Below are 12828 nucleotides of genomic sequence, written 5' to 3'. Positions count from 1 at the left end.
CCTTTCTGACTCGCTCAGAGGCTTTTTCCAGTTCACAGTCTGGCTTATTATGAAGTGCAGAACCTTCTTTTTCCTGGACTCTCGTGGCAAGTTAAATTAACTAATTCCTCCGTGCCCCATCTCAGTCATCAATGGAGAATCCAAGATGCAAAAGATTTCACCAGACTGGATCATTTCTCCCAGAAAGCAACGGGAACAACCGCTGACAATGATCATGCTCTGATGTTCAGCAATGTGGCTGACCTAAGGCAGGGAAGACAAAGACAGAAACACTGCATGGCGGTGGGATGGGATTTTCTGTCATTTCTAAAGGACTGGACCAATAGGAGCAGTGACTCTGGTTATCTCTAGAAAAGTAGTGTACATCTTTGTGAGGTGTGCTGATTTATGGGGACTTAGTCACACAGACCAGCCACCTGTGATGGGGAGACAGAACTGGAATCCAAGTCCCACATTTATCCTGACTTGGAGACTAGAGCTTGTCTGGCTCTGGAGAGAATGAGCAGAGAACAACTGAGCAGCTCGGGTGGCCCTCTTGCTACAGAAGGCGAGCACTCACTGAGGTGCACGTGCCCCGCCCACTGTCTCAGGAGCACCAGCACAGAGTCTGCCCGACCAACAGCAGGCTTGGGCTTCCCACAGCAATAAATATGCTAAGTGCAGCCATCCTATGGAACAAAAACCTTCTCACACTCATCCTTGGGTCATTTCCTCAGTGAAGTCTTTTCCCAGGCCCACTGTATCTTTCCTTTACTGCAGTTTTGTCATTTTGTATTTATTTCTGTCACATTTTGATTAAAATATTTTCTCCTACCAAGTTACAAACTCTATAAAGACAGAGATTGTGTCTGTTTTTGCATACTCTTCTGTCCCTGGCACCTAGCATTTAGAAGGTACCCAATAAACACCTGTTAAAGCAAAGGATGAGGCAATGCAGACAGCACTTGTTTTTCTGAGGGAGGAGATGGGTCACTAGACTTGAATAGGGGGCCATCTATGGTCAGGCAGAGTCCAGAGGGGAGAGACACTGCAAGAGAAGGCAGCGTCTGAGGGGCACAGCCTCCTGGAAAAAATCTTTGTGTCCTCTGCTGTCAAATTAGCCAGAATTTCAATGTTTACTTTTCTACCTGGGAATACCCTTCTGAGATGTGCCTGACTCTTCAGAAGTTGGCATATGTACAGTCCTGCATTTGTAGGCTGTTGAAGGTTGACCAGGTAGGATGGCCAGGAAAGACAGGGGCCAGGCCCAGGCCTTCCACTTTCCTGAGAGTCTCACCAGAGAAGGGGCTGGAAGGGCATTGGTCCCCTGAGTGGAGTAGAAGGTGGAATTCCCTTTGGTCAGCAGCAGTCACATGGAGGCGCCCAGGAGATGACTCTAGTGAGACTCAACTTCTCCACCATCTCACTTCCCCCTTTCAGATGGAAGTAAGATAAGGCCTCCATGAACACCAGGATACAGTGTTAGAATCACTAAATTCCAATGTCTTCTTCACTGTAGTATTTTAATCTGACATGTTTTTTTGATTAAATTCCATTCTCATCTTTAAGAAAATTATTACTCAGCAAAACTTCTGAAAAGTAGAGGAGCATCAGTTGATTTATCCATCTGTCCACGCCACTGATTTATTCAGCAAAAAATGTTTTGCTTAAGTGTCTACAGAACTTGCAGCCTCAAGAGGAACCATGCAAACAACCAGGTGTACGATGAGAAAGAGTGAAAACTGTACTACAACACTGGAACAGCCAAATGCCGGAGGAGAGTGAGAAATGAGCATGGAATTCTGACCTCTTTCACACCACCCGTCTCCTACTTTTGAAGACAAAAAGTTAAATGTTTCCATGGAACTTTGAGAGTTTTGTTCTATTTTAGATCTAGGCTTGGGGAAATTAGATTAATAAGAGTCTCCTTTTTTTCCATCTCTTCAGAAAGCAAATAACAGGAAAACTGGGGTTTTGTTGTGGCAACCAAGGAATGAAAGAAATACCCAGAATGTGTGTAATTGCAACATGTTAAGACCACCCAGGATATATGGATCAGTTAGTCCTCTCTCTTGGACTAAGGATAAGGAAACGGGCTCAAGGCAGAAGAATGAAGTTTTGGGGGGTAATTATAAGGATTTTTCACTAACAAATGATGTGACTATAATTGGCATTTCATGCTCTAAGTGCCTTATGCATGTCAATTCATTTAACCCTTTTAACAGCTCTACAAATAGGTATAATGATTAGCCCCAAATTACAAAATGGGAAAGAGAGGAATAGAGAAGTTAATAATTTGCCTAATTATTACATAACTAGTAACTGGTAATTAGCTAATAAGCACCAGAGCTTGGATTCAAACCCAGGGAGTCTGGCTCCAGAAACCATGTGTTTAAGCTCTCATGTTTTACCTCTTGCACATTTGGAAAACATATGTGTGTGTGTGTGTGTGTATTTAATATGGTGATTCTCATTAAACATGTCTAATTCTTGGTGATAAATCCTTTAATTTTATTTTTCCAGATAAGGAAAATATAAAGTACATCTGGCATAAATAAAATTCTCTCAAAGGAATGTGATGAAGGATAAAATTTGATATCACTTTCTGAAAGCCGCCATAAGTATTGGGTTACCTGGCAATATCCAATCAATGTCAGTCTCTGTTCAAACATTAGTTGTGCAAAGCATGCCACAGTGGCTGGTAGCTTAGGAAACTCGATCACAGAGTGTCTCTCAAAGCACCAAAATTATAACCGGGCAACTAATCAATGTGCCTCTTAACTTTACAGGAAAAAATATAGAAGATACAAAAATCATTAGGGATAAATCACAGGTAATTTTGTTTAACAAATAAATCAGGCACAGGTAATATTGATTACAAGATGTAAATCTCAAGGATGTTCTTCATTTTTTCATTCCCCCAGGCAACAAATATCTACTGAGTACTTACATGCTCAGTGCTATGGCAAATCCCAGGAACACAGGTAGGTATAATACAAAGACTGTCTTTTAAGAAGCTCAAAGTCTGGTGGGGGACAAAACAGCATATAATCCCAGAGCACAGATGAGGGCAAGTCTAATAATAGAGCAAAATAAGGAGAGCTTTGAAATCACTTGCCCCTGCATCCTAATTCTGATTCTGCCTCTTGCAGACCACTTAACTTGCTCAGCCTCTGTTTACTCATCTGGAAAGCGAGGATAAAACATCCACTTCACAGGGTGGTCCTGAGTACTAAATCACATATCCAAAACATGATAGTTCTTTTTTTTCCCCACCCATTTTCAATCTTCTCCACTACCTTATACCTTCAACCTACTAAGAAAAAAATCAAAGCAAGGGGAATTGGTAAAGGTTTCATTCACTTAAGAGGTAACATGTGACCTGGGTTTGAAAGATGAGTAAAAGGTAAAGTTGACACCAAGAGCTGGTCACAAGGGTTTCCAGGAAAAGGCAACAGTATGTTTGAAAGTACAGCAAATGGTTTAGAATAAAGGATGGACAGAGGGGTACAGTTGATTGGCACCATGAGTGTAATGCTAGAAAGGGAAGGTGGACGCCTTGGTGGATCTCACCGGTCAGCTGTCTATGTGTAGTGTTATTTCCAGACCAGCAAGATGAAAGCCGACCTCCCTGGGGTTGGGTGTCCAACACAGACCACGCGACACACATTCTCCTGTCTGAACTGCGTCCAGGTGCTGAGTGGTCTCCGTTCTCCTTTTTCGCCTTCTGGATGGGACCTCACAGTCTGGGCCCTGAAATCCCAATTTTCGACATCAGAGTTGGATCTTCTAAGATCCAAGATCTAGTTTGATATTTTTGTTTTTAGATCTAGGATCTAGTTGTTTCAACATGTGTGAAACTGAGATGGTGAGTGATCTATTCAAGTATCTTTTCCCTTCTACAGTAAGAAATAGTAGCCCATTTAGAGAACATAACACTACAGAAACTCAACCATAAATGTAATTCATGGTATTACTCAGTTTTTCACATAAATCAATTTCAAATTCATATAAAAGAAAATCATTATACTGTCGTTAGAAGGTTTAGAGAGGTTCATGTAATTATGACAAAGCCAGAGATAAATACTGTTTAGAAAATCATAATCTTCTGGCTAAACATGCCATTTGGGGTGCTCCATTATAGATACAAAAACAATAATGATTCTTAGTAAAGGATATGCTCAAAGAAAAGACAACTGAGTTATGGAAGGGAGGATATTGAATTTGGAGTCTGAAAACCTAGTTTGTGTTCCAGTTTTGTTTATTGGCTCTGTGTCTCTGGAAAAGTCACTTAACCTCTCTGAACCTCATTTTCCTTCCCCATTGAATGTGGAAATAATACCTACATGACAGATTTGTTTTAGTATAAAATGGCATAAGGTAAAGGTCCTTTGTAATCTAAAACTATTAATTGTGATAAGTATAGATTGAAAAATAATTCATGTTAAAACTCTACTGTTAAAGAAAATATAATTTATGCAAAAGTCTACTAAAATCACTGCTATCAAACTTCACAATGAGAATGCATAAACCAAAGAACTTCATAGCACTGTCATATGGTGTTTGAGTAACAATTGTATTCTATTTCCTTCCTAAGGCATTCATTTATGTTCAAATCTATTAATAGCTAATCTCTGGATCACTAGACTTGAGACTTATTCCTTCAAAAATGAATCATTATCATAGAGAAATATTGCATGCTGTATCCCAAGAGAGTCACAAAGATTTTGACTGATCAAAATCTCTGAAGCCAAAAGACCCCAAATAGTCAAAGCAACCCTGGGAAAAAAAGAAAAAAGCTGAAGGCATCATACTACCTGACTTCAAAATATACTACAAAGCCATAGTAAACACATCAGCATGTATTTGCATTAAAATAGATGCATAGATCAATGGAACAGAATAGAGAACCCAGATATAAATCCATACATTTATGTCACCTTTTTTTTTTTGACAAAGTCACCAAGAACATACAATGAGGGAAAGGACAGCCTCTTCAATAAATGGTGCTGGGAAAACTGGATAACCACTTGAAGAAGAATGAAACTAGACCTTTATCTCTTGACATATATAAAAATAAAATCAAAATGGATTAAAGACTTAAATCTAAGACCTGAGACTATGAAACTATTAGAACAAAACTTTGGGGAAACAGTGGTCTGGGCAAAGAGTTTTTGTGTTAGTATAGGCGACCAAAATGAAAATGAACAAATTGAATTACATCAAGCTAAAAAGCTTCTGCACAGCAAAGGAAGTGATCAACAAAGTGAAGAGACAATCCAAAGAATGGGAAAAAATATTTTCAAACTATCCATCTTATAGGGTATTAATAACCAGAACATATAAGGAGCTCAAACAACTCAACAGCAAAAAACAAATTATCTAATTTAAAAATGGGCAAAATTTATGAATTGACATTTCTCAAAGGAAGACATACAAATAGCCAACAGGCATATAAAAAAGTGCTGGGCATCACTAATCATAAGGGAAATGCAAATCAAAACCACAATAAGATTTCATCTCACCCTAGTTCAAATGACTTTTATTAAGAAAGACAGGATATAGCAGATGCTGGCAAGGATGTGAAGAAAGGGGAACCCTCATACACAGGTGGTGGGAATGTAAACTAGTATAGTCACTGTGGAGAATAGTATGGAGGTTCCTAAAAAACTAAAAATAGAACTATATATAATCCAGCAATTCTACTTCTGGGTATATATTAAAAAGAAAGTAAATCAATACATTGAAGAGATATATGCACTCCCATGTTTACTGCAGCACTATTAACATTAGTGAAAATATGAATCAATATAAATGGATGAATGGATAAAGAAAATGTGGTATATATACTCAATGGAAAACTATTCAGCTATAAAAAGAATGAAATCTTCTCATTTGCAGCAACATAGATGGAACTAAAGGTCATTATGTTAAGTAAAATAAGCCAAGCACAGAAAGACAAATATTGTGTGTTCTCACTCATATTTGAGAGCTAAAAAAGTGTATCTCATGAAGTCAGAGAGTAGATTGGGAGTTACCAGAGGCCAGAAAGGCTAGGGAGGAGGGGGGATGAAGAGAAATTGATTATTTGGTACAAATATACAGTTTGATAGAAGAAGTAAGATCTAGTGTGTGATAGATTAGCAAGGTGACTATAGTTAGTAATAATCTATCATATATTTCCAAATAGGTAGAAAAATATTTCTAGCATAAAGAAAAGGTAAATATTTAAGGTGATCACCTCAACAAACTAGACACAGAAGGAACATACCTGAAAATAATAAAAACCATAGGTGACAAACCCACAACCTACATCTTACTGAATGGGGAAAAGTTGAAAGCATTCCCCCTAAGAAATGGAGCAAGACGAGGATGCTCATTGTTACCATTTCTATTCAGAGCAATCAGGCAAGAGAAAGAAATAAAGGGCATCGAATTTGGAAAAGAAGAAGTCAAATTATCACTGTTTGCTGATGATATTATTTTATACCAAGAAAAATCTAAAGACTCCTTCAAAAGACTTCTAGATTTGATAAATGAATTCAATAAAGTCTCAGTTTACAAAAGCAACACATGCAAATCAGTAGCACTGCTGTGTTCCAATATTGACCAAGCTGAGAATCAAAGCAAGAATACAATCCCATTTATAACACTTGCAAAAAATAATAATAAAATACTTAGAAATATACCTAACCAAGGACAAGAAAGATCTCTGCAAGGAGAACTACAAAACACCAATGAAAGAAATAACACAAACAAATGGAAAGCATCTTGTCCTCATGGTTTAGAAGTCATTATATCAAATGACACCTGCAATTGTAAGTTTATTACAGCACAATTCACAATTGCAAAGATATGGGATCATCCTAAGTGATCATCACTTGAGGAATGGGTAAAGGAAATGTAGTATATATACACATGGAGTACTACTCAGCCATAAAAAGAATGAAATAATGCCTATTGTAGCAACTTGGATGGAACTGGAAGTCATTATCTTTTTTTTTCTTTTTTTTTATTTCGGCATATTATGGGGGTACAAATTTTAAGGTTTCAATAAATGCCCTTTCTCCCCACTCCCCACAAGTCTGAGTTTCCAGCATGACCATCCCCCAGATGGTGCACATCTCACTCATTATATATGTATATACCCGCCCCCCTCTCCCCTCCCACCTGCCCAATAAGTAATGCAGGAATGGCAAACCAAACAGCACATGTTCTCACTTATAAGTGGGAGCTAAGCTATGGGTATTCAGGGGCATACAAAATGTGGTACAGTGGACATTGAAGACTCAGAAGCGGGGAAGGGAGGAAGAAAAAACTACCTGTTGGGTACAATGTACACTATTCAGTGACAGATATATTAAAATCCCAAATATCACCACTATACAATTCATTCATGTAACCAAAACCCACCTATACATCTAAATTAAAAAAAAAAATTAAGGTAATGAATATCCCAATTACACTGATTTGATCTTTGCAAATTATGTGAATGTATTAAATTATCATATGTACCCTCAAAATATGTACATCTATTACAAAATAAAGCCTTTGAGGAATCACACAATAATTTAACAGAGTTTTCCGAACTTAATGGAGCATAGAACTCTGTTTTCAAGTATTAGCTTTAGTTCTAAAGAATATACTTGGGAATTTTTTAATATTGATTTTTCTTAAAACAAAAGCAGACTAACAAAATCAATAACATTCCTAGGACAAGTGTGTTAATATAGTTTATTTTAGAGATGGACCCTTGCTATGTTGCCCAGGCTGGAGTGCAGTGGCTATTCACAGGTGTAATCATAGCACACTGCAGCCTTGAACTCCTGGCCTCAAGTGATCCTCCCACCTCAGCCTCCTGAGTAGCTAGGGCTACAGGTGCATGCCACTGCATCAAGCTGTTTTAATATAGAGTAGAGAGCTCCAATTAATTCAACTTTATAAAAATGGTGAGTAAATTGTAACTGTTCTATAAGCTTTTGTTTTCCTCCATTGCTAGGTGAATTTGTAGTACTGTCTGAAAATGACTTATGCAAGGAAAGCAATGTATCAAGAAACATTTCCCATTTTTCAGATAGAGAAGCTGAGTCACTAAGAGCTTAACTGACTTGGTCAAAGTTCCACAGCTAGTAGGTGGTGACTCTCAGATTCATGATCACGGTTCTGCTCCAGAACCAGCAAATGATCTGATGAGAAATCAAAATGTGTTTTACAGTGTGGCCCTGAAGGGCTCTTTATGATATTGGTTAGAACTGTTTCCCATCCTTTCTAACACTAATTTAAAAGAAACCCTTGGGGATTGTTGGGTAGTTTCAGCATGGCCATTAATAGCTCACGTTTTTTATTGTAGCACAGAAAATAAAGGGTTGTCAGTTGTCTCATACCACCCTTTGAGATCTTCTAAAACTCTACTGATGTACCACAGCCACAAAAGATGACAAACTTGAACTTTGCTCAGCAAATGAATATAAGACTCATTTTGCTTTAACCCACAAGTAATATTACTCATTTTGCTGTAACCTCACTAAGTAATATTACTGTCATATACACATGAATAAACTGTAGCTCTTTATTAAATTAACTGCATTGATCTTTTTTGTATTACTAAGATATAGATACCAAAAGCTGATTAAATAAACAATTCATTTAAAAGTTGAGCAGTTGCACAGTAAACCAGTTTCTGTCTTAGCATTGCTTTGATCTCATCTTCATTTGTGTTTTCTCTGGAATAGCATTTTTTTTTATATACTTGAGTTTTGCTTTTCTTAAATCTCAGGTTAGGCAGGGAGAAACATCTACCTTGATCTTTCACTAATCCTCTACCCAATCCTACCAGTTTTGACATTTTATTAGTTTTAGAAAAGATGCTTATGTTTATTAAATAAGAGTCAATAGAGAAGTGTGAGAGTGTGAAGAAAATCTAGTTTCAACAAGCTCACAGGGACTTCAAAAATTATTCTGATATAGTCTAATTCCACAAATGTAAACTTCTTGTTATGACAAACTAAAAAAGTATACCACATTTTGTTTGAGAGTAGGGGAGATAATAGGTTTTCATAAAACAAATGTTTCTTTTATACAATTTTTTTTTTATGTTCCAAAATGGTAGCTCCTGTGAAGGTATGTGTTATATCATCCTTCTACTGAATTTACATTGTCAGATGGTTTTAGTACAGCGTGATGTGTATGTGTGTGTGGGCATTCATGCAGTGTTTTTAATGTGCCTGATTATTATACATTATAATTATTATACCTGGTTATTATCTAGGTGGGTTTCTGTTGTTGCTATCTGTGTTTTTTAAAGTGCCCAGCTGCTGCTGGTGTTGCAGTTATTGGGAACCATAAAATGAAAAGGTTCCAGGGGTTCATGGTACAGAAAAACAGTAAAACTTGCCGTTTTGAATAAAGTAAAATTGGATATATGAGAATTCAGAAAGTAATGTGTGTCACCTGGTGATTTTGCTAAACTGTGGGGTCAGGTCTCCATAGGGGAATTATTGTTCCCTGAAGAATGACAGCTGACTACTAAATAAACAGGGAATTGTGAATATATTTTTCACCTGGGCCTTCTTTGAAACAAGAATTTCATATCAGAAAATAGTTTAAATATAAACAGTTTTTTTTTAAGATGGTAGGTAGTACCTTTAACAAACAGAACTGAAGTGATAGTGCCCTTTATTATAGCCTAATTCCTTTTTCATATATACTGGGGATTATGCTTAAACTGGAATTCCGGAAAAAAATTTACCACCAATGACCCAGTGTTAAACGTTAGCAAGTTATCCCCTGCTTTGCTTTTGCATAAGGGACTTTTGCTGTGAATGACAGGTTTTTCATTTGTACCCCTTCCCTGGAATGTTTTTTTTTTTAATGTAATGTTCATGTTTGCCATCCCCAAACCTGGAGGAATTTAATGAGTCAACTACCCTGAACGCTCTTTTACAGACTTCCATACGAAGATCAGCTTGTATTCCTGCTTATAGGACGGATCCAATAAATATAACCTTGAGTAATGAAGAAAGTTAATCATCAAAAAATAAGCTCACACCAAGATCTTCTCTGTTATCCCGGACCCAGGGACGCGGGAGTTGGGACTCTGAGCTCCCAGGCTTCTCTCCTGGGGGGCGGCTGGACACCTCGCCCACCTGGGAGGATGCTTTCGCTCACATCTCAGGTTGCTGCCTGACGATTGGTGGCCGGGCTGGAAGGGAGGGTCCGCAGGAAACGCGACACTGGGGATGCTGCCCCTATCACATGATGGAAATTTCCACTCTTTAGGAAGGCAAAAAGAGAAGAAAGCAGGGTCTCTCCATCCACCCTTTCCCGACACTTCCCCTGTATCCCAATCCGGAGAGAGTAGAAACAGAGGCGGGTGAGTGAAATTTTTTTAATATTTTTTGTTAGACTTAGAGCCTTGTCAATGTGCAAACTTGGCTTGGTTGGACCCTAGCCTGGATGGGTGTTTGTGTGTTTGCACGGGGGACACGCACACGTGTGCAGCTCTGTCTCGTAACCGTCTGGGGCTTAGGTTAAGGCGCTGCGGCTCTTCATAACCTGCTTACAGTTCTTAGTAATATCTTACAAAGAATCACACCTTGGGTAGGTTATTGCAGGCTAACGACCAGATTGACTAGAAATAAAGTGAAGCAAGGCGCACGCAGGGAAAAGAGACTGGCAGGGCGGGCTCTGGTGTGACTCGCTTTTCAAGGAGAGGTGGTTGTGCCAAGGTAGCCTCCTCCTGGGGAGGCTGGGGCGTGGGGTACCTCCGTCCGCAGCCCCAGGATTCCCCTGGCGCTTGGATTTTGAGTTGGCTGTGTTGGGACCGCCTTGGCCGTGCCGCCTGCCTAGCTGAGGGGACCCGACTCTGCCGGGGTACCTGGCTCGGCGACCGCTCTGGCTAGTGCTGGCAAGGTGTTCCCGGAGTCTCTGGACCTGTGCCCGCGTCCTCAGGGCGGGGACACTGGGTGCAGGGCTTAAAATAGACCCGTCGTGTATGACAGCTGGGCCGCTCGGGAGGCCAGCGTGGTGCCCCTGGTCGGGGGCGGGGAGACTCCGGTCTGGGGAGTCCCCAAGGCGTCTCTGTCACGGGGGAGGAAGGCCAGGGCAGTGTTGGGATTGGGGGGCCCTGCATCTGGGCGGTGGGCGGGTCTGAAGACCGAGCCAGCGGTTCCGAGGGAGGCTCCTCGCGCGGTCGGATCGCGGAGCCTGCGGCGAGCTGGGGCGAACCGGGGGGGCTGCAGAAATGCTGAGCGGGAAAGAGAGTGGGGTCGCGGGAAGGAAGAGGGGAGAAGCCCAGGTTGGAGAGAGAGAAAGAGAGAAGTGATGAGACTAGACCCGAGGGGGTGAGGGCAGGAGGAAAACTGGAGGAAAGAGGAGAGAATGAAGGAAGGAAGGGAGAGGGGCAAGGGAGCCCGGCGCAGGAAGCCCGGGCAAGGGTGAGCCCGGAGCGCCTCCGAGGCCCGGGGCCCGAGGCGAGCGCGACGACAGCTGTGCGCCGGGTCCCCGCGCGGAGACCGGCTCTTCGAGCAGCCGTGGCACAGGTGGGCGCTGTGCCCTGGGCCGACGCGGGCTGGGGGATGTAGGGAGCCGGCGAATCCCCCCAGCTCCTCTTAGTGACCCAGCCGGAGAGGTGCTGGGGAGAGTGGCCCTCGCGTGCGCGCCAGGACCCGCCCTGGAGGTGCGCAGCGGGCTGCGGACTTGGTTGGAGGAAGAGGGATGAACTAGGCTGGAAACCCAGGCGAGGGATACAAGGTCACAGGTGTGCCAGAGCGTTTGCAGGGTCGTGCAGGGGTCAGTGACTGGGGGACTTGTGAGACAGACTTGGCTAGGGCCAGGGGATTCCCGAGCCGCCGTCCTCCGCTGAGTCTTTAGATACCTGGGCCAGGTTTCCGGGAGGAGGACAGGTTGGTGCTCCTGTCTATTTCTCACAGCAAAACGTGCATCCCTACCTGACAGATGGGGGATCTGGGCACTTCCCGCAGGCGTCCTTGGCTCAGCGCCCCATCCCCGAACCTGAGGGACCTGCCTGCTCTGTTACCCCCTGGGGAGGGCATGCATTTCTCACCTTCAGGCAAGTGGGGAGTCCCCAGGGCTTCAAAGGTGGATGGCTTCCGGCTTTCCTACAGCCATCCTTATTTGCTCCTGGGCAGCTCAGACATAATCATTATGACCCAATTGTCTTTGTTGCAAAGAGAGCAGTGACATACCCCTAGATCACAATTTCCAGGGCCGAGTACAGGGGTGGGGTGTGGAAATCAGCCTATATTGTATTTTTTTGTTGTTCCCACTGCAAACAAGTCTCTCCAAAGTCCCTGGAATAGGTAGACTTTCTCCTCATGCAACACAAGAAATGCTTGAGTGTGACACAGCCTCTCAAATTTGAACAAATGAGTTAATAGAAAATCTGTATTTTGGGTAGAGGTCTGTAAAACTGGAGACACTGCATATCTGATTTTCCCAAATTCCTGAATACGAACTATGTACAGAGACAGGGAACTTTTATCCGGCTGATTTTATCACAAAGCAACAAAAAGCTGGAAGATTGGTATGAGGGGATAAATAACTTTCTTTTGAGGTCACTGGGTTAGGAGGTGAGCTGGAGGCTGGTCTCTACTACATTAATACTAATTATGGCTCATGTATATATATATATATATCAATTACTATATTCCCTATATGTTACTAAGTGCTTCCTTAAAGTTAACATTTGACCTTCATTACAATCTTATGAGATACTAGATTTGGGGAGTGATCTGTGCTAACAGAGAACAAAATGACTGAATACAGAAATTAGCAATACATTTTATTAGATGTATATTCTATTATACCCATCTTATAGATCAGAAAGTG

General features: G+C 41.3%; 1 long non-coding RNA gene across 1 annotated transcript; it reads right to left on the bottom strand.

The window, feature by feature from the left end:
• Positions 1-3506: 3506 nt before the first annotated feature.
• On the bottom strand, positions 3507-12100 carry LOC142873279 (uncharacterized). The gene is made up of 3 exons (XR_012921329.1): positions 12044-12100; positions 10026-10226; positions 3507-3732 (listed from the first exon to the last, which is right to left on the bottom strand). It is a non-coding gene; the product is annotated as an uncharacterized LOC142873279 (long non-coding RNA).
• Positions 12101-12828: the final 728 nt, after the last annotated feature.

Source organism: Microcebus murinus, chromosome 10 (assembly GCF_040939455.1).
Source record: "Microcebus murinus isolate Inina chromosome 10, M.murinus_Inina_mat1.0, whole genome shotgun sequence".
Taxonomy (NCBI): domain Eukaryota; kingdom Metazoa; phylum Chordata; class Mammalia; order Primates; family Cheirogaleidae; genus Microcebus; species Microcebus murinus.
The sequence above is the reverse complement of the archived record's forward strand: the minus strand, read 5'-3'. Positions and strand labels throughout refer to the sequence as shown.